Consider the following 18099-nt stretch of genomic DNA (forward strand, 5'->3'; position numbering starts at 1 on the left):
GACCCGTAGCCGGGATAGTGACGTCATCCGTCAATCAGCCGCCCTTTCGGAGTTGCTTCTCCGCTGCGTTCGAACTCCCTTTAAATTTGGCAGCCCTCCGTTTACACGCTTCCCCGAAACTTGCAGGGTTCGCTGAACGTTTTATTTATGTTGCATTTATAAAACAGTACATTTAAACTTTTGTGGGGTATTAATTGAAATGACATCCTGTAATCTGGAAAATCAACCAATCCAGCAGCATCAAAGCCAATCCAACATAATGTTTGACATCATTCTTCTTCCTCTGTGCAAGATCAAATTCCTATATCACAATCCGGTTTAATATCACTGACGTATGTTGGGAAATTTGGTGAATTGCGGTACCTGTACAGCGCAATAGGTAAGTATACTATAAATTACAATAAGAAATATATATTAAAAAAATAAACTAAATTCGTGCAAAAACGAGAGGTTCAGAAATCTAATGACAGAGGGGAAGTAGCTGTTGCTAAAACATTGACTCCTGTACCTCCTCTCTGATGGTGTAATAGGAAGGGAGCCTGTCCTGGGTGATAGGAGTCTATAATGATGAGTGCTGACTTTTTGAAGATTCACCTTCTGAAGATATATTTGATGCAATCTCATTTTTTATTTGTTCTGTCTAGTGTTCCCCAATCATTTTCATTCCCTCGCTTCAACTTAGAACCTCTTTTCATGTCATCTTAACACTTAACACTTTAAACCAACTCGATGGACTCCCTCCTCAAATCCCCTGCAAAATCTTGCTCAGGGCACCAGCTGCTTCTTTTTGCATTGTTCTCCAGTCTCCCTTCCTTCTCCCCACCCTGAATGTGGAAGTAACTCAGTTTGTTGCAGAAACACAGAAAGTGGAAACACACATTCTTTCAGAAATAATTCTTCTTCTGCTTCTGCTTGGTACTGTGGCTGTTATAATGCGCAGTCGGTGTTAACAACTGTATTTAACAGCAGGGTCATTATAGAGGTCATGGAGCCATACAGCATGGAAGCAACCCACCAAGTCCATGCCAACCGCCGGGCGCCCTCTAATCCTACAGTAATCTCATCTTGTTCTTCCCACATCCCCATCAACTCTTTACCATCTCTATACTGACATTTTTCTTGATGGGTATTGTATCATCAGATACAATACTCGTGTGTCCTGAATGAAGGCTTTGGACCCTAGATTTCGGTTATAAAATCAAAGATGATGAAGTCCTGATGAAGGGTCTCGGCCCGAAATGTCGACTGTGCTTCTTCCTATAGATGCTGCCTGACCTGCTGCGTTCCACCAGCATTTTGTGTGTGTTGCTTGAAGGCCTTTTAAGCATCCTTTTTCATATGTCTTATCAACTTTAGATACTTACATAGTCTGAAAGGTCTCTGTTTCTGCATCCTTTTCAAATTGAGCCATTTAATTGATTTCTCTCAATCTTCAAATCAAATCTAACTGCAATACAATTCTCTGTGTTAAATTTTATCTCCTTAGATAGATAGATAGATAGATAGATACTTTATTCATCCCCATGGGGAAATTCAACTTTTTTCCAATGTCCCATACACTTGTTGTAGCAAAACTAATTACATACAATACTTAACTCAGTAAAAAATATGATATGCATCTAAATCACTATCTCAAAAAGCATTAATAATAGCTTTTAAAAAGTTCTTAAGTCCTGGCGGTAGAATTGTAAAGCCTAATGGCATTGGGGAGTATTGACCTCTTCATCCTGTCTGAGGAGCATTGCATCGATAGTAACCTGTCGCTGAAACTGCTTCTCTGTCTCTGGATGGTGCTATGTAGAGGATGTTCAGAGTTATCCATAATTGACCGTAGCCTACTCAGCGCCCTTCGCTCAGCTACCGATGTTAAACTCTCCAGTACTTTGCCCACGACAGAGCCCGCCTTCCTTACCAGCTTATTAAGACGTGAGGCGTCCCTCTTCTTAATGCTTCCTCCCCAACACGCCACCACAAAGAAGAGGGCGCTCTCCACAACTGACCTATAGAACATCTTCAGCATCTCACTACAGACATTGAATGACGCCAACCTTCTTAGGAAGTACAGTCGACTCTGTGCCTTCCTGCACAAGGCATCTGTGTTGGCAGTCCAGTCTAGCTTCTCGTCTAACTGTACTCCCAGATACTTGTAGGTCTTAACCTGCTCCACACATTCTCCATTAATGATCACTGGCTCCATATGAGGCCTAGATCTCCTAAAGTCCACCACCATCTCCTTGGTCTTGGTGATATTGAGACGCAGGTAGTTTGAGTTGCACCATATCACAAAGTCCTGTATCAGTTTCCTATACTCCTCCTCCTGTCCATTCCTGACACACCCCACTATGGCCGTGTCATCAGCGAACTTCTGCACATGGCAGGACTCCGAGTTATATTGGAAGTCTGATGTGTACAGGGTGAACAGGACCGGAGAGAGTACGGTTCCCTGCGGCGCCCCTGTGCTGCTGACCACCGTGTCAGACCTACAGTCTCCCAACCGCACATACTGAGGTCTATCTGTCAAGTAGTCCACTATCCAATCCACCATGTGAGAGTCTACTCCCATCTCCGTTAGTTTGTGCCTTAAGATCTTGGGCTGGATGGTGTTAAAGGCACTAGAGAAGTCAAGGAATGTAATCCTTACAGCACAACTGACCCCCTCTAGGTGAGAGAGTGATTTGTGCAGCAAATACGTGATAGCATCCTCCACTCCCACCTTCTCCTTATACGCAAACTGAAGAGGATCCTGGGCGTGCCTGGTTTGTGGCCTCAGATTCTGTATTATCAGCTGCTCCATGGTCTTCATCACGTGCGACGTCAAGGCAACAGGTCTGAAGTCATTCAACTCTTTTGGTTGTGGTTTCTTCGGTACCGGGACAATACAGGATGTTTTCCACTGTCTGGGTACTTTTCTGTGCTCCAGGCTCATGTTGAAGATGCGCTGTAGTGGTTCTCCCAGCTCAGTCGCACAGGCCCTCAGTAATCATGGGGAAACTCCATCCGGTCCAGCCGCCTTGCTGGTACAGATCTTCCTCAGTTGACCTTCCACCTGTGCAGCCGTAATCCTGGGCGTGGGCAAGGTCTCCTGTGAGTGGCTATTTTCCTGTGAGGGAAGTAAGCCTGGTGTGGATTTCTGCGGTGAGGATGAGATTGAGCTGTCGAACCTGTTGAAGAAGTTGTTCAGCTGGTTCGCTTTCTCCACATCTCCACTTATGTTCGCCCCCCGCTTTGCACCGCATCCAGTGATGATCTTCATCCCATCCCACACCTCCTTCATGCTTTTTTTCTGCAGCTTTTGTTCTTGCTTCCTCCTATACTGCTCCTTTGCCCCCCTTATCTGTACTCTGAGTTCCTTCTGAACTCTTTTAAGCTCCAACCGATCACCATCTTTAAAGGCCCTCTTCTTCTGGTTTAGGAGGCCTTTGATGTGACTAGTGATCCAGGGCTTATTATTGGGATAGCAGCGAACAGTTCTAACAGGGACAACTGCATCCACACAAAAGTTAATATAGATTGCACACTTGATCAATTGTATCGTCCTTGCTAGTCTGAAAAGTAACTGTTCTCACTTCTCTGTGCTCAGCCAATTTTGTATTAATGTGCACATTTGTTAATTACATAAAGATGTATCCTGCTTCTAGTAAAGCAGACTAATTATTGCTGGTTGAAGCTACTCATGAACTTGAGCTCCAGCTGGCAACAGGAACCCCTAACTATCCATACAAGGAAAACTCATGGCAGGAAGCTGCCAGTGAGTGGCACTAAGAACATAAACAGTCTCGATGAACGCTCGCACTTTTGGAAATGCTGAAGCGCAGCCAAATGCCCCTTCCAAGTGCGAATGAAAATATCCCATTTATCGAAAATATATTTTCCCCCTTAGAGCTTACCTTGAATTCTGCAGCTGAGGTAGGCAGTAAAGGGCTGGCCTTTCTCAGCGAAGATCCTGAGGAAAGGTTTTAGAGAGTGAGGAGACCGTGACATACTGTGCATACTGCCCTTTTGTTTGTGTGCCACTTGATGTTTGTCTGCTCGGTCCACTCTCATAACAAGTACAGAAAATTTTACCCACAGAAACATCTACCTCTAATGCTCACATTGTGCAAAATTGTTTGACACCAAGTGATTGCAATTTTCGTCTGCACAACACATTTTTTCTGAGGTTGTGTGAATGAATTTCAGGGCTTTTAATTGTCGTTGCTGTTTGTTCAGTGCATTTTATAACATTGGTTATTTCCACATCCACGTATCACAACATGATAGTTTTACTTTCTCTTTCTGACTGCCTTTCACTTTGTGACTTATGATATACTGTAGGAGCAGAATTACCATCGCGTCTTCTCTACCATTCCATCATGGCTTACTTACTATGCCTCTCAACACCGTTCTCCTTCCTTCTCCCCATAACCTTTGATGCTTTGACTAATCAACAAGTTATCAGACTCCTCGTTAAATATATTCAATGCCTTCACTTCAACAGCCATCTATCGCAATGAATTCCACAGATTCACCACCCTCTGGCTAAAGAAATTCCTCTTAATCTCTGTTGGTTCTAGACTCATGCACTACAGAAAACATCTTCTCCCCATCCACTCTGCTTAGGCCTTTTGATAGTTAATGGGTTTCATTGAGATTCCCCCTCCCCCCATTTTATGAAATTCCAGTGAGTACAGGCCCAGAGCTGTAATGTATGGATCTATTTCTTTTAGATCAATGACACTCCCCACCCCCCCATTAGAACTACATACTGATCTGTTGTTTGCACATGCACATTTCTCTCTCCCTCTCTCCCTCCCTCCTTCCCTCCCCCTCTCCCCCTCCCTCTCTCCCTCTCCCCAAATATGCAGAGTTTGACCTTCAGTCTAGTATGGGGAATAAAGAAGTTCCACCACCAACAGCCCCCTGTGTCCAAGGAAAGGAATTCCAGTGATGACTGCTACCCCGTTACAACATTAGGCATTATTCCTAGGAGCCCACTCTAATGACATAGAGTTCAAGGGTACCAAACAACACAGCAACACTGATGGCTTGTCATGTCTTCCACTGTAGGCAACTGAAGAAGAAGTCTTCATACTGCGACCTAGCCAAAGTGTTTCACACCACATTGGCGGACCAGTTGCTGGTAACAAATTCCAAAATACAAAGGGAAGCAAAGAATGATCCGGCAGTGTCAAAAGTCTATGAAATCACCATTCAAGGATGACCAGCTCATGGTAACCCTATGTTTCCAGAGTTCTCAGCGAGACGAGACCAACTGTTGGTATGTCAAAGAACACTGATGTGTTGATCTCGTGTTGTGGTTACATCTAAACTACGCACCGGAGTGTTCGAAAATTTGCTGAAGGACACTTGGGTAAAGTCAAGATGAAGAGTCTCGCCTGGAGCTAAGTATGGTGACTGGGAACAGATAAACAGATTGAAGACTTGGCTAAAAGCTGTTTGGGTTGACACGAAGTTCAAAATGCACCCCTACTGGCACTGTTATACCAGTGGGAGTGGCCATCTTCACCATGGCAAAGAGTACATATTGACTAAGCTGGGCCATTTATGGACTCCATGTTTCTGATTACTGTGGATGCTCATTCGAAGTGGCCGGAGGTTATACCAGTGAAGTCAACAACCTCAGCAAAACTGTCTCCACTCTGAGGACTATCTTTGCCAGAAATGGTTTACCAGAACAAATTGTGAGTGACAACAGACCACAATACACATCCCAAGAATTCCAACTGTTCATGAAGAAAAATGGCGTCAGATATTTCAAGCCAGCTCCTCACCACCCAGTAACAGATGGGTTAGCTGAAAGGTTTATCCAAACCTTCAAGAAGTCCATTAAATAGATGGACAATGAGGACACTACTCCACAGAACAAGGTGGACAGCTTCCTTTTTGTGTATTGGAACTCTGTTCATGTGACAACAAATCAAACACCTGCAAAGCTGTTCATGAGCAGGAATCTGAGATCTCACATAGACCTCCTGAAACCAGACCTCCGGAGGGAAGTACAGAATTAACAGGTCAGCCAATTGCCAGTGAAGCAGCGAGGAGCTTTGAGATTGGACAGGAAGTCCTAGTGCTTGCTTACCGAGAAGACAAGTGGACACCCGGTAGGATAGCTACAAGAACGGGAGCACTGATGTACACACTGGATCTTGGAGATCAGATGTTAGGTGGACCAAATTTTGAATGCTCAACTGAAGAACACACCAGAGTCGACTGGATTCAACAAGATGGACACATTAGAGTTACAGGATTTACCTCTCAGTGATGATCATGTCACTGACAGCAACGTGACACCAGAAACTGATTGCATTGTCTTAGACAAGACACCTATCAAATCTGATACCACTTCACAGATCCAGACTTGCAACGAGAACATTATCGTTGATAAGGCGCTGGCCAAACCTCAAGCTACTTAACAGGGCCAGAGAACTTATTGATCTGTTGTCTGCACATACTCCTTTTTTTTCCTCTCCCTCCCCCCTCTCCCCTCTTCCCCCTCTTTCCTCCTCTTTCCCCCTCTCCCCTTCCCCTCTCCCCACTCTCCCCCCTCTTTCCCCCCACCCCCTCTTCCCCCCTCTACCCCCTCTTTCCCCCTCTCCCGCTCTCCCCTTCCCCTCTCTCCCTCCACACCAGTTATAGCCATCTCCCGTTTGCGTGCGCGTGCTTTTATTTAATCAATATATAATGCTGCACTTTTCATATGTTAACCCTTTCATCCTGGATTCATTCTTGTGAACCTCCTCTGAACGCTCTCCAATGCCAGTACATCTTTTTTTTAGAGAAGGGGCCCAAAACTGTTGACAGTACTCCAAGTGCAGCCTGACCAATGCTTTATAAAGTCTCAGCACCAACATGCTTGCTCTTATCTTCTAATCCTCTTGAAATGAAAGCTAACATTGCATTTGCCTTCTTTACCACTGAGTCAACCTGTAAGTTAACCTTTAGGGAATTTTGCACAAGGACTCACAAGTCCCCTTGCACCTCTAATTTTTGAACTTTCCATTTAGAAAATAATCTATGCCTTTATTCCTTCTAACAAGTGCATGGCCATGCACTTTGCTACTCTATATTCCATCTGCCACTTCTTTACCCATTCTCCCAATCTGTCTAAGTCCATCTGCAGGCTCCCTACTTCCTCAACACCACCTGCCCCTCCACCTATCTTCATATTATCTGCAAACTTGGCCAGAAACCCATCAATTCCGTCATCCAAATTATTGACATATAAAGTGAAAAGAAGCAGTCCCAATATTGACCCCTGTGGAACACCACTAGTCACCCGTAGCTAAAAAAGGCCCAGAAAACCAGAAGAGGCCCCCTTTATTCCCACTCTTCGCCTTCTGTTAGTCACTAATCTTCTAATCACAAAAGAGTCATCTTTCCTGTAATACCATGGGCTCTTATCTTGTTAAGCAGCCTCATGTGTGGCACCTGGTCAAAAGCCTTCTGAAAATCAAGCAAACAACATCCACCTACTTTCCTTTGTCTATCCTGCCCGTTATTTCCTCAAGAATTCCAACAGGTTTGTTAGGCAAGATTTACCCTTTAGGAAATCATCCTGACTTTGGCCTATTTTATCATGTGACTCCAAGTACCCCGAAATCTCATCCTTCATATTGGACTCCACCATCCTTCCAACAACTGAAGTCAAGCTAACTGGCCTATAATTTCCTTTCTGCTGCCTCCCTCCCTCCTTAAAGAATGGAGTGACATTTGCTATTTTCCAGTTCTCCAGGACTGTTCCAGAATCTAGTAATTCTTGAAAGATCATTACTAATCTCTTCACCTACTTCTTTCAGAACACTGGAGTGTACACCATCAGGTCCAGGTGATTGATCTATCTTAAGACCTTTCAGCTTCCCAAGCTCTGTTACACTCCTGAATTTCCATCATACTGCTAATATCTTCCATAATGAAGACTGATGCTAAATACTTATTAAGTTTGTCTGCCATTTCTTTGTCTCCTTTTACTCCCTCTCCAGCATGATTTTCCAGTGGTCTGATATCTACTCTTGCTTCTCTTTTACTCATTATATATCTGAAAAAGCTTTTAGGATCCTCTTTTATAGTATTGGCTAGCTCACCTTCATATTTTAATATTTTCTCTCCCTGTGTCTTTTATAGTTACCTCAGTTGTTTTTTAAAAGCTTCCCAATCCTCTAACTTCCCACTAATTTTTGCTATATTATATGCCCTCTCTTTTCCTTTTAGGTTGCCTTTGACTTCCCTTGTCATCCGTGGTTGCCTCATCCTCCCTAAAGAATAATTCTTTTTCTTTGGGATGTATCTATCCTGCTTCTTCTGAATTTCCCCCAGAAGCTCCAGCCATTGATGTTATGCCGTCATCCTTGCTAGTGTCCCCTTCCAATCAACTTTGGACAGCTCCTCTCTTATGCCTCTGTAATTCCCTTTTGTCCACTGTAATACTGATACGTATGACTTTATCTTCTCCCTCTCAAACTGCAGAGTGAATTCTATCATATTATGATCACTGCCTCCTAAGGGTTCCTTTACCTGAAGCTCCACTACAAATATGGTTCTTCACACAATACCCAATCCAGATTTGCCTTTCCCCTAGTGGGCTCAACCACAAGCTGTTCTAAAAAGACATTAAGTAGGCATTCTACAAATTCCACCTCTTGGGATTCAGCACCAACCTGATTTTCCCAATCTACCTGCATATTAAAATCCTCTATGACCATCCATGAATCTTTGTACATGCCTTTTCTATCTCCCATTGTAATTTGTATCCCACATTCTGGCTACTGTTTGGAGGTCTGAATGTAACTCTCATCAGGGTCATTTTATCCTTGCAATTCTCAACTCTACCCACAAGGACTCTACACCTTCTGACCCTATGTCACCTCTTTCTTACGATTTGATTTATTTTTTTCCCAACAGGGCCACCCACCCTCTTTGCCTATCTGCCTGTCCTTTCAATACAATGTGTATCTTGGATGTTAAGCTTCAACCATGACCTTCTTTCAGCTGTGTTTCAGTGATGCCCATAACCACATCTCTCACTGCAGTGTAAGATCATCTACCATCTTCCATTTACTGCATGCATTCAAATATACCACTATCAGTCCTGTATTCATTACCGTTTTTGATTTTGCTCACATGTTACACTTGAACTCTTCCCACTGACTGTAATTTTGCTCCATCATCTGCCTGTCCTTCCTCACAGTCTTACTACACATTGTCTCTGCTTGTATATAGTACCAACTGCCCCACCCACAACCCTATCACTCTGGTTCCCATTCCCCTGTCAAATTAGTTTGAACCTTTTTCAACAGCTCTGGCAAACTAGCCTGTGAGGATATTGGTCCCCTCGGCTTCAGCTGTAACCTGTTCCTTTTGTACAAATCACACCTTCCCCAGAAGAGATCCCAATGATTCCTGTCTCCTGCACCACTTCCTCAGCCACACATTCATCTGTACTGTCATCATGGTACTGGGAGTAATCCAGAGATTACTACCTTGGAGGACCTGTTCTTCAGCCTCTTCCTTAACTCCCTATGCTCATTGCACAGGACCTCTTCCCCATCTCTACCTATGTCAATGTGCACCATGACCTCTGGCTGATTACCCACCCTCTTGAAAATATTTTGCAGCCACTCTGAGACATCCTTGACCCTGGGAGGCAACACACCATCCCGGTGTCTCTTTTGCAGACACAGAATCTCCTAACTATCAAGTCTCCTATCACTATTGCTCCACCTGACTTTATTCTTCCCTGCTGAGCCTCAGAGCCAGTGGCATGGCTGCTGCCGCTGTGCTCTAATAGGCGATCCTCCCCTCCCCTGCACTATCCGAAAGGGCATATTTGTTTCTGAGGGGAATAGCCACGGGGAACCCCGCACTAACTGTTTACTCCTCTGACTTCTGGTGGTCACCCATTTTCTATCTGAAGCCTGCTCTCTGGGTGTGACCATCTCAGTAAAAGTTTCATCGCTGAGCTTTCATCCTCCTAGTTGGTCCTGAATACGTCCATCTCCAGTTAGTTGACCTTGTCAGTCAGAAACTGAAGTTAGGTGATGTAGCTTGCAGATATAGCATTCAGGGAGACCTTTAGGTATCCTGCAATCCTACACCTTACAGAAGAAGCACTCCACTGCCTTAACTACCATTCTGCCTACACTTGTTATACCTTTAGCTCTAATTTCTTCAGCTTAAGTTCTACAATCAACTAAGGGTTCAATGGTTCATTTATTTTCAAAGCATTTTTCCATATACGACTCTGAAATTTGTCTTCTCCAAATAGCACGGGACAAAGAAAGAACATGAAGGTTGTTCAGTGAGAAATATCTATCCCACCCCTCCCCCTGCAGTAAAAAGATCATCAACCGCTCCCCCCCCTCACAAAGCAGAATAGGAGCATCGACCCCCCCCAATAAACAACCCCTCCTCCGCGGAAAAAAACTAACAGAACACAATAAAGCATCAACCCATAAACATCCTCCCCTTGCGCAACAAAACGGAAAAGGAACGGGTGGTAAAAACACAAAATTTAAAAACCGTAATTCTGTAAAATTATGCAATCCTAAATGCAATAATCCAATCCCTAAGTGCAGAACCGCGATACCATCCTATGATATTACCAACATTCATCTAAAAAGACCAACATTACGTGAGGCAGAGAGGCCTACTCGCCTGCCATGGCGATAGGCCACTGACAGATTACTTCTCCAGCAGCGATCGGTAGGCTTTGAAGTCCCTCACCTTCTGCATTTGCCTCGATGTCTCAATCTTCCCCAATGCTTTAAGTGGCAATGAATTGGCAATTTAACCAGCAAACATTGGCTCGTGCCCCGTCTCAAAGTTTCTTCATATTGAGGCCATCCGAGTATGCTCTTACTTCCCACAATCTTCTCTGAGGCAGCAAAATGCTGGATCACTCAATCTCCAAACTATAAATTGCAGGCTTTAACAGTCCCAAAAACACATTGAAGGTGAAAAACTAAATGATTCTAAATGACTCAGCACCCTTAGCTTCTACCTATTCTTACCTGTTGAGCCAAAGCTGACCACTCTAACATTGGCCCACTCCAACAATGGCTGCTCTATTAACCCTTGCCTGTCTCCAACTCACTCTACAATTTCCCACTTTGCAGACTTGTCCTGATGGGCCACGGTCACCTTTTAAACCTGACACATAAAATCCACAAGGAACTGTGCATGATGAATATGTTTTTCATTTAGAGCCAGTACTTTACTGGTGATTGGCCAGTGAAGTACCACAGCTTCACAGTAATCACTTTAATCATTATAACCAGTTTAATAGTTTAATATTCTCTCAATTGCATCAATAATCAATTGCAAGGTAAAAAGTTGTAATAAGTACTATCGAATAAGAAAGCACTCAAGCAGATAGACTATTATGGAATACTTAAATAGATTATTACAAAATGGACACTTTATAACAATGGCTCATTTTTATTTTCACATTACATTTGTTGTTAGGTCAAATCTGTTATGTGAATTCTGGTATTAATAATTACTTAACTGCAGGAAAACTACATGCAATCTTTTTACTAAATTTTGTGTTATCTGTTTAGAAATCATCTAGCAAGGAATAAAAAATGGAATAGTTTAGTCGTTACCTTTTGTATTCACATATCCGTGTTGAGTTTGGGAATAGCTGGGGAGTTTAAAATTGCATGCTGTCCTCCTCTATTGGGAAAAAAAATCAGCTGATGATCAATAATATCCAGCATTCTCTGCTAGTGGTGCATGTTGATGACCAGCAGAGGACTGGGGGCCCCTGGAGAAATGCTAGTATAGATGATGCTTCAGTATCACCTGTGATGTACTTCTTTGCAGTTTTGCCTTCTAGCTTCAAGAGAGTTTACTCAAGTCCAGTCTCAGAGACATGAGTACATAAGTTTTGATCCATGCTTCCCAAGGAAATCTTCACTTTCGAAACTCCAGACCTTTAAGTTGCCTTTTGGAAGAGAGCACTGGCATTATCTCTGGGGTCATGACCGACATTCATTCCTTTTTCAGCATCACCAACACAGATTCTCTCATTATCTAATTAATAATTAACACATTGCCATTTGTGGGAGCTTGCTGTGTATAAATAGACTGCCATTTTAGCTTCATTTCATTGGTGACAATGTTTCAAAAGTATTTAATTAGTATACAGTGCTTTGTATTATCTAAAGAGCAATTTGGAAGGCACTTCATAAGTATATATTTTGTTCTCTTATCACTCAGGAGACACCAACTATAAAAGCAAAGGGGATGTTAGGGAGTCATTAGAAAAAGAGACAGAAATTGACACAAACAGTTTAATAGAAGGGTCACTTGAGGAGGAATGCTGTACTCTGATTGAAATCAGGGCAGACTACTTCAGTGCAACATCTAAACTCATTTTCTCCATTAGCAAAGCAATTTTTTTCTCTGTCAGCAGAACTATTTTTGCCTACAAGTGGCAGTGGATTCAAAAACATTAATCACGTGTATGTGCTGTCAATTAAGTTATTTACAAAATAAGTATTGCTTTGCATCTGAAAGTATTAATATTTTGTCAGCACAATAAGACCAATAGAATTAACTGTAGTTTTAGCACTGGAAGTTTCCACTGGAACCAATTAGTTTTCTGCTGTGCCAGTATGATTTTACAGGATTTTTTGTGTCAATTCTCATGACTATGTTTCAGATTGTAGGAATTTTCAGTCAAAATGCATTACTGTTATGGAACAGGTATATAGTGGATGTCCAATCCTGAAGAAGGGTCTTGTCCTGAAACGTTGACTGTTTATTCCTTTCCATAAGTGCTGCCTGACCTGCTGAGTTCCTCCAGCATTTTGTGTGTGTCACTTTAGTAATGAATGGGAATGGGATAGCAACATGAACATAGGTGTGTCTTTAAGCCTCCAGGAAGGAATATAAAGTATGGGCTTGAGGACATCTCCTCATGTTCTATAGGTCAGTTGTGGAGAGCGCCCTCTTCTTTGTGGTGGCGTGTTGGGGAGGAAGCATTAAGAAGAGGGATGCCTCACGTCTTAATAAGCTGGTAAGGAAGGCAGACTCTGTCGTGGGCAAAGTACTGGAGAGTTTAACATCGGTAGCTGAGCAAAGGGCGCTGAGTAGGCTACGGTCAATTATGGAAAACTCTGAACATCCTCTACATAGCACCATCCAGAGACAGAGAAGCAATTTCAGCGACAGGTTACTATCGATGCAATGCTCCTCAGACAGGATGAAGAGGTCAATACTCCCCAATGCCATTAGGCTTTACAATTCAACCGCCAGGACTTAAGAACTTTTTAAAAGCTATTATTAATGCTTTTTGAGATAGTGATTTAGATGCATATCATATTTTTTACTGAGTTAAGTATTGTATGTAATTAGTTTTGCTACAACAAGTGTATGGGACATTGGGAAAAAAAAAGTTGAATTTCCCCATGGGGATGAATAAAGTATCTATCTATCTATCTATCTATCTATCTATCTATCATCTAAAGATTCTCTTTTGAACCCAAGGAAGCACTTGTGAAACGGGCGAAGCAAAGCAAAGTGAAAATTCCTACCGTTCAATCTCTTCACAGCTCCATCTGACTTAGTTCTCCCTAGCGGTAAATCCAGCAATGAGTTGAAATGCTATAAGGGTCTGATTATTATCTTGGTGCTTTGATTACCATATTTAACAAAAGGCCTTGCCAACTTCAGAAGAACATGTTTAAATGACAGGATGAATAGAGCTTTCCATCAGGAAAGTAACCTAGAGCATTTTAATTGCTCAGATGACCCATTTCCGCTGTTAAGTGGGTGGGATAAAAATCCATTCTTCCACCCACAGCCCCTACCAAATCTATCCACCCACCAGTCAGTGATGAAGTTTAGTTTTAAAAAAAGCTGGATAATAAGCAGCTCTCGGGGCAAACTAACAACAGGAACAAAACAGAAATGGTTCATTTGGCTGGTTTTGGACCACATTAGTCTGTTGATGGATGGTATAATTTCTGATGTGCTGTTGCCAGTTAACGTAGAGCAGATAGCATTGACATTATTTGTCAAAGGGATATGTGCATATAGTTGGACAGAGATGTGTAGCTTAGAAAGGGACAATTGAAGAACTATATATGTGCAATTTCATGTTCAAAGTCACAATTAGAACAACAATTTGAGTAATTGTCCATTACTTTAAACAGCTAATTAGCATAAACTTGGATTTTAAAGCAGGTCACGGGATAAAGCCAAATAAAAACTTACAGCAATTGCAATTAGTTGGAAAATGTTTGTGTTGCTGTGCATGCGTGTGTGAATAGCTCCAACTATGAAATCTGACCCCGCTGCTGAAAATACTGAACTGCAGAGGCATCACCAGTGCAGAGACATTTCAGGTTAATATCCTGTGCTCGGCTACATAGGGCAGTCAGCTTAGTTTGGTCCATTGGCTAATCACACTACCAGACTTGCTGGTGCTGTTAACACCACAACCATTGTAATTAATGGTCAAGTTTGGCCACTCTTGTACAAGTTAGATACTGGAAGCCCATTAGATTATATATAAAAAAGCACTACCAAAAGATAATTAAAATAGTGAAAATCTTCAGTTAATTTTTGCTTCATCCATGATTCTGATAAATTTAGAGCAAATCTTTCAAAAGTTTCATGTTAAGTTTGGTGGATCAATTCCATAACCTTTAATGTATATTTTTGGGTATTAAAGAATTATGTTAAAAAATATATGTTTTCAAGAGGTAAGAATAAAATAAAGAAAAAATTCACAAACAGCTACTCTGAATTAAATGAATATTTAAATACTAGTTTGATGGGAAAGGCAAAACCCCTGCACTCTTTAGAAACAATACAGAGTTGCTTTTTGCAATTTTTAAAAATGCATAACATTCACTTATAATTTAAGAATGAACATTTACAGTGCCTATAAAAAGTTTTCACCCCTCCAGTCTTTGTTTTCTGTTGATCAGGGCCAAAAAAGCCAAATTAAATCCACTGTGATTCAATGTTGTAAAACAATAATACATGAAAATTTCCAAGGAGGGTGAATACTTTTTAGAGGCACTGTATATTACCAAGCATAATTCTGATAGTAAAAGATTAGTCAAATTATTTATGCTATTACTCTATAATATATAGTTGGTATTTTTATAGGAATTTAATCTTCATTGCACAATAGTTCCAAGTACAGGGGGCAAAACCAAGTATTCCACATGATCTTCTTCAAAAAGCCTTTGACATCATCAAATGAGAGGGACTGTGAAGTAACTCCAAAAATTTGACTGTCCACAGAATTCATCTACATCTAACATTAGCTTCATGATAGCATGTGACCCAGGATCCTAGTGACAAAGGGACAGAAACAGAGCCAATGCAAGTGAGCCAATGCAATTGATCACTTGCATCAATTTTGCAAGTGATGTAAAATTGTCATTGTCCCAACCTTTCCTTCAATCTTTCTTGCATCCACCCTTCATCAAATCCTGTGGGAAATGGAACCAATCTTCCCTACTGAGAAGAAAGAGTTCAATCTGCAGGAATAATCAAAGATCAGTCATTTGCACCTCAGTACAATTACAGTTGTGGTGTCAGCAGATCTTGGCCCCTCATTTAAATAGTCATCCTTCATGTCTGAGCCCATACCACCTGACTTGGAGAAAGTGCAGCTAATGTTAACAGTCACTAGATTCAGGGAAGGGCGTTTGTCATATGAGCAACAATTGAGCAGTTTGTGCCTATACTTTCTGAAGTTTAGAAGCGTGCTTCATGTTGGAGAGGCACAGTGGTGCAAGCTACTAGAGGTGCTGCTTCTTAGCTTCAGCATTCTGGGTTCAATCCTGACCTCTGGTGCTTTCAGTGTGGAGCTTGCACTTTCTTCCTCTGGCTGCCCCGGTTTCCTCCCATATCCAAAAGGAATACTGTTTCTTTTGGGTTAAATGACCACTATTAAATTCCCCCTAGTGTTATGTATGTGATGGAACTTGTGGGGAGTTGATGGGAACATTGGGAAAATAAGTTATGTGGAAAGAACAATGACTCTATTGGTAAGAGAGACTAAACCCAGGGTGATTAGGCTAAGAAATATGGACTGGTCCCTTAAGAGTGAAAAGAGGAGGAACTTTTTCTCCCTGACAGTTGGAGTTCCCTAACCCCGAGCTGTGTGGATGAGACAGTAAATATATTCAAGGCTTGACAGATAAATTATGGACTGGACTGGAATCAAAGGTTAAAAGGAGCATGCAGGAAAGTGGAGTTGAACACAGGCTTAGAATGGTTTCATATTCAGATTAGTTTGTCACAATACACCCAGTGAGCAATGGAATTCCTTGCTTGTATGAAGCTCAAGGTATAAACTGTACATGGTAGTAATAAATAGAATAAACAATGCTGGAATGGCACAAAAAGTAGTATTGTAAACCAAGGTGCTGCAAAAAATACTCAAGTAACATAATGGAAGATGAGTCGTAGAATTAAGGGTTTGAGAATGTGGCCGCACCATGGGGAAGGGGATCTGAAAGGGGGCGATTGGTTCAGAAATTTGTTAATGGGGGAAGAAGCTTTTTCTAAATGTGGTTGTCCAAGCTTTGATGCTCCTGTATTTTCTCTCAGCAGGGAGAAGAGAGAAAAAGAAATGTCCAAGGTGGCATGCAACCTTGAAACCAGAGTTTGCGACTGATTTGAGTAACTGTGATCTCCTTCGATGGTGTAGCAGAATTAAAGAGCTGGAATGTCTACTAGTTCTCTTCATTCTGATTTTCTTATTGATCTTATTTTTATATAATAATCATGTACGCAACCCAAGTTATGTGAAAAATAACTGGAAGCAGAAATAATATTAGAAAAAATGAAAACTGCAAGTTACTTACAGTACCTTTCTTCCTCAGGTACATCCCTCTCCGATTGAAATAAATGGAGTTTATGTTTGGCCCAATGCAGGTTCAATGAGCACATTCCTAGCATTAGAGGGAGAACTTCTGGATCTTTGGTTCCACTCCTGGACTCCAGGAGAATTTCAATGTTCTGTGGTTTGGTGAGAAACTATCAGGAATTTGGGAGGTTTCTTGTTGTGGAGAAACCCTTAACTTGATGGCACGTTTCTCAGTAAATGCCAGAGGTCCCACGTGGAACTCATGTTATTTCCTCCAAATCCACACCAATCTATTATTTAAACATTTTAATTAAAATCAGTTAATAAATTACATTGATTTTATATCTGCATGTGACAATAGACAGAAGAATGTTAATTCAATGGTAAAATAGCTTGACCTGCTAAGTTCCACCAGCATTTTGTGTGTGTGACTAAAATCCATTTGTTACATATTTTGTTTGCATCATATATTCATCTCAAGCTTCTTACCATTAAATAAAGGAAGGATAGTGCATTTTGCTTTCTTAAAAGTTCAAGTGAAAGGGAGTAGAAAACCTAAATTGGGTCATTACTGGAACCTTTTTCTAATTTTTGGAAAATACATCAAGTATTAGATATATCAAAATTGAATAAAAAAGAGTATTTAAAATCCTTTAGCTGTTATTCTTTTTGAAGTAATAAATGATAATCCAAATGTTCATTTTCAACCCTATTGATGGCCAATGAAGTATGTGATTTTTCTATCCAATCACCTGAATGGCAAGTTGGGAACTTATCTAAACGCAGCTACCGCTAGTTACGTTTGGCCAAGCTTTGTCCAGACTGTAATTATCCTGCCAGCTCCACCTTCATTTTCTACTGATCAGTTTTTACTCTGGGGCCATGAGCATACAAACTTCATACTCCAATGACAAGGTCTACAGTCCTCCAGTTTGTAATGCATGTTTGTATCCAGCTAAAGAGATGGGATTGTGAAACTTTTTTCCCTCACCGGAAAAATATAAATAAATAAAATAGAGGAATATTGAAAGGAATAATTCAGACTGTCTATTTTTCTTGTTCTTGAAGTCTTTTCCCTGCAATTAACACAATAAAAGTAAATAAAAGGCATCCAGCTTAGTTTTGGTACATTTTAACATTCCATTACATCTTTTCAAACAAAGATATTTATCATAAACACAAGAGGTTCTGCAGGTGCTGGAAATCTCGAGCAAGGTGCACAAAATGCTGGAGGGACTCAGCATTCATGGAGGGGAATAAACAGT

General features: G+C 41.4%; 1 protein-coding gene and 1 long non-coding RNA gene across 2 annotated transcripts in view; one reads left to right on the forward strand and one right to left on the reverse strand.

The window, feature by feature from the left end:
- Positions 1-13583, reverse strand: part of g2e3 (G2/M-phase specific E3 ubiquitin protein ligase) — an 81101-nt gene extending 67518 nt beyond the window's left edge. The window contains exons 1-2 of the mRNA XM_073040079.1: positions 13536-13583; positions 11601-11941 (exon numbers count right to left, since the gene is read on the reverse strand). The gene's annotated coding sequence lies outside the window, so the exon portion shown is untranslated. The remainder of the gene's footprint in view (positions 1-11600; positions 11942-13535) is intronic.
- LOC140725084 (uncharacterized) lies at positions 44-17871 on the forward strand. The gene is made up of 2 exons (XR_012098259.1): positions 44-379; positions 16576-17871. It is a non-coding gene; the product is annotated as an uncharacterized lncRNA (long non-coding RNA).
- The last annotated feature ends 228 nt before the right edge of the window (positions 17872-18099 follow it).

The sequence above is a fragment of the Hemitrygon akajei genome, chromosome 3 (genome assembly GCF_048418815.1).
Source record: "Hemitrygon akajei chromosome 3, sHemAka1.3, whole genome shotgun sequence".
NCBI lineage: Eukaryota > Metazoa > Chordata > Chondrichthyes > Myliobatiformes > Dasyatidae > Hemitrygon > Hemitrygon akajei.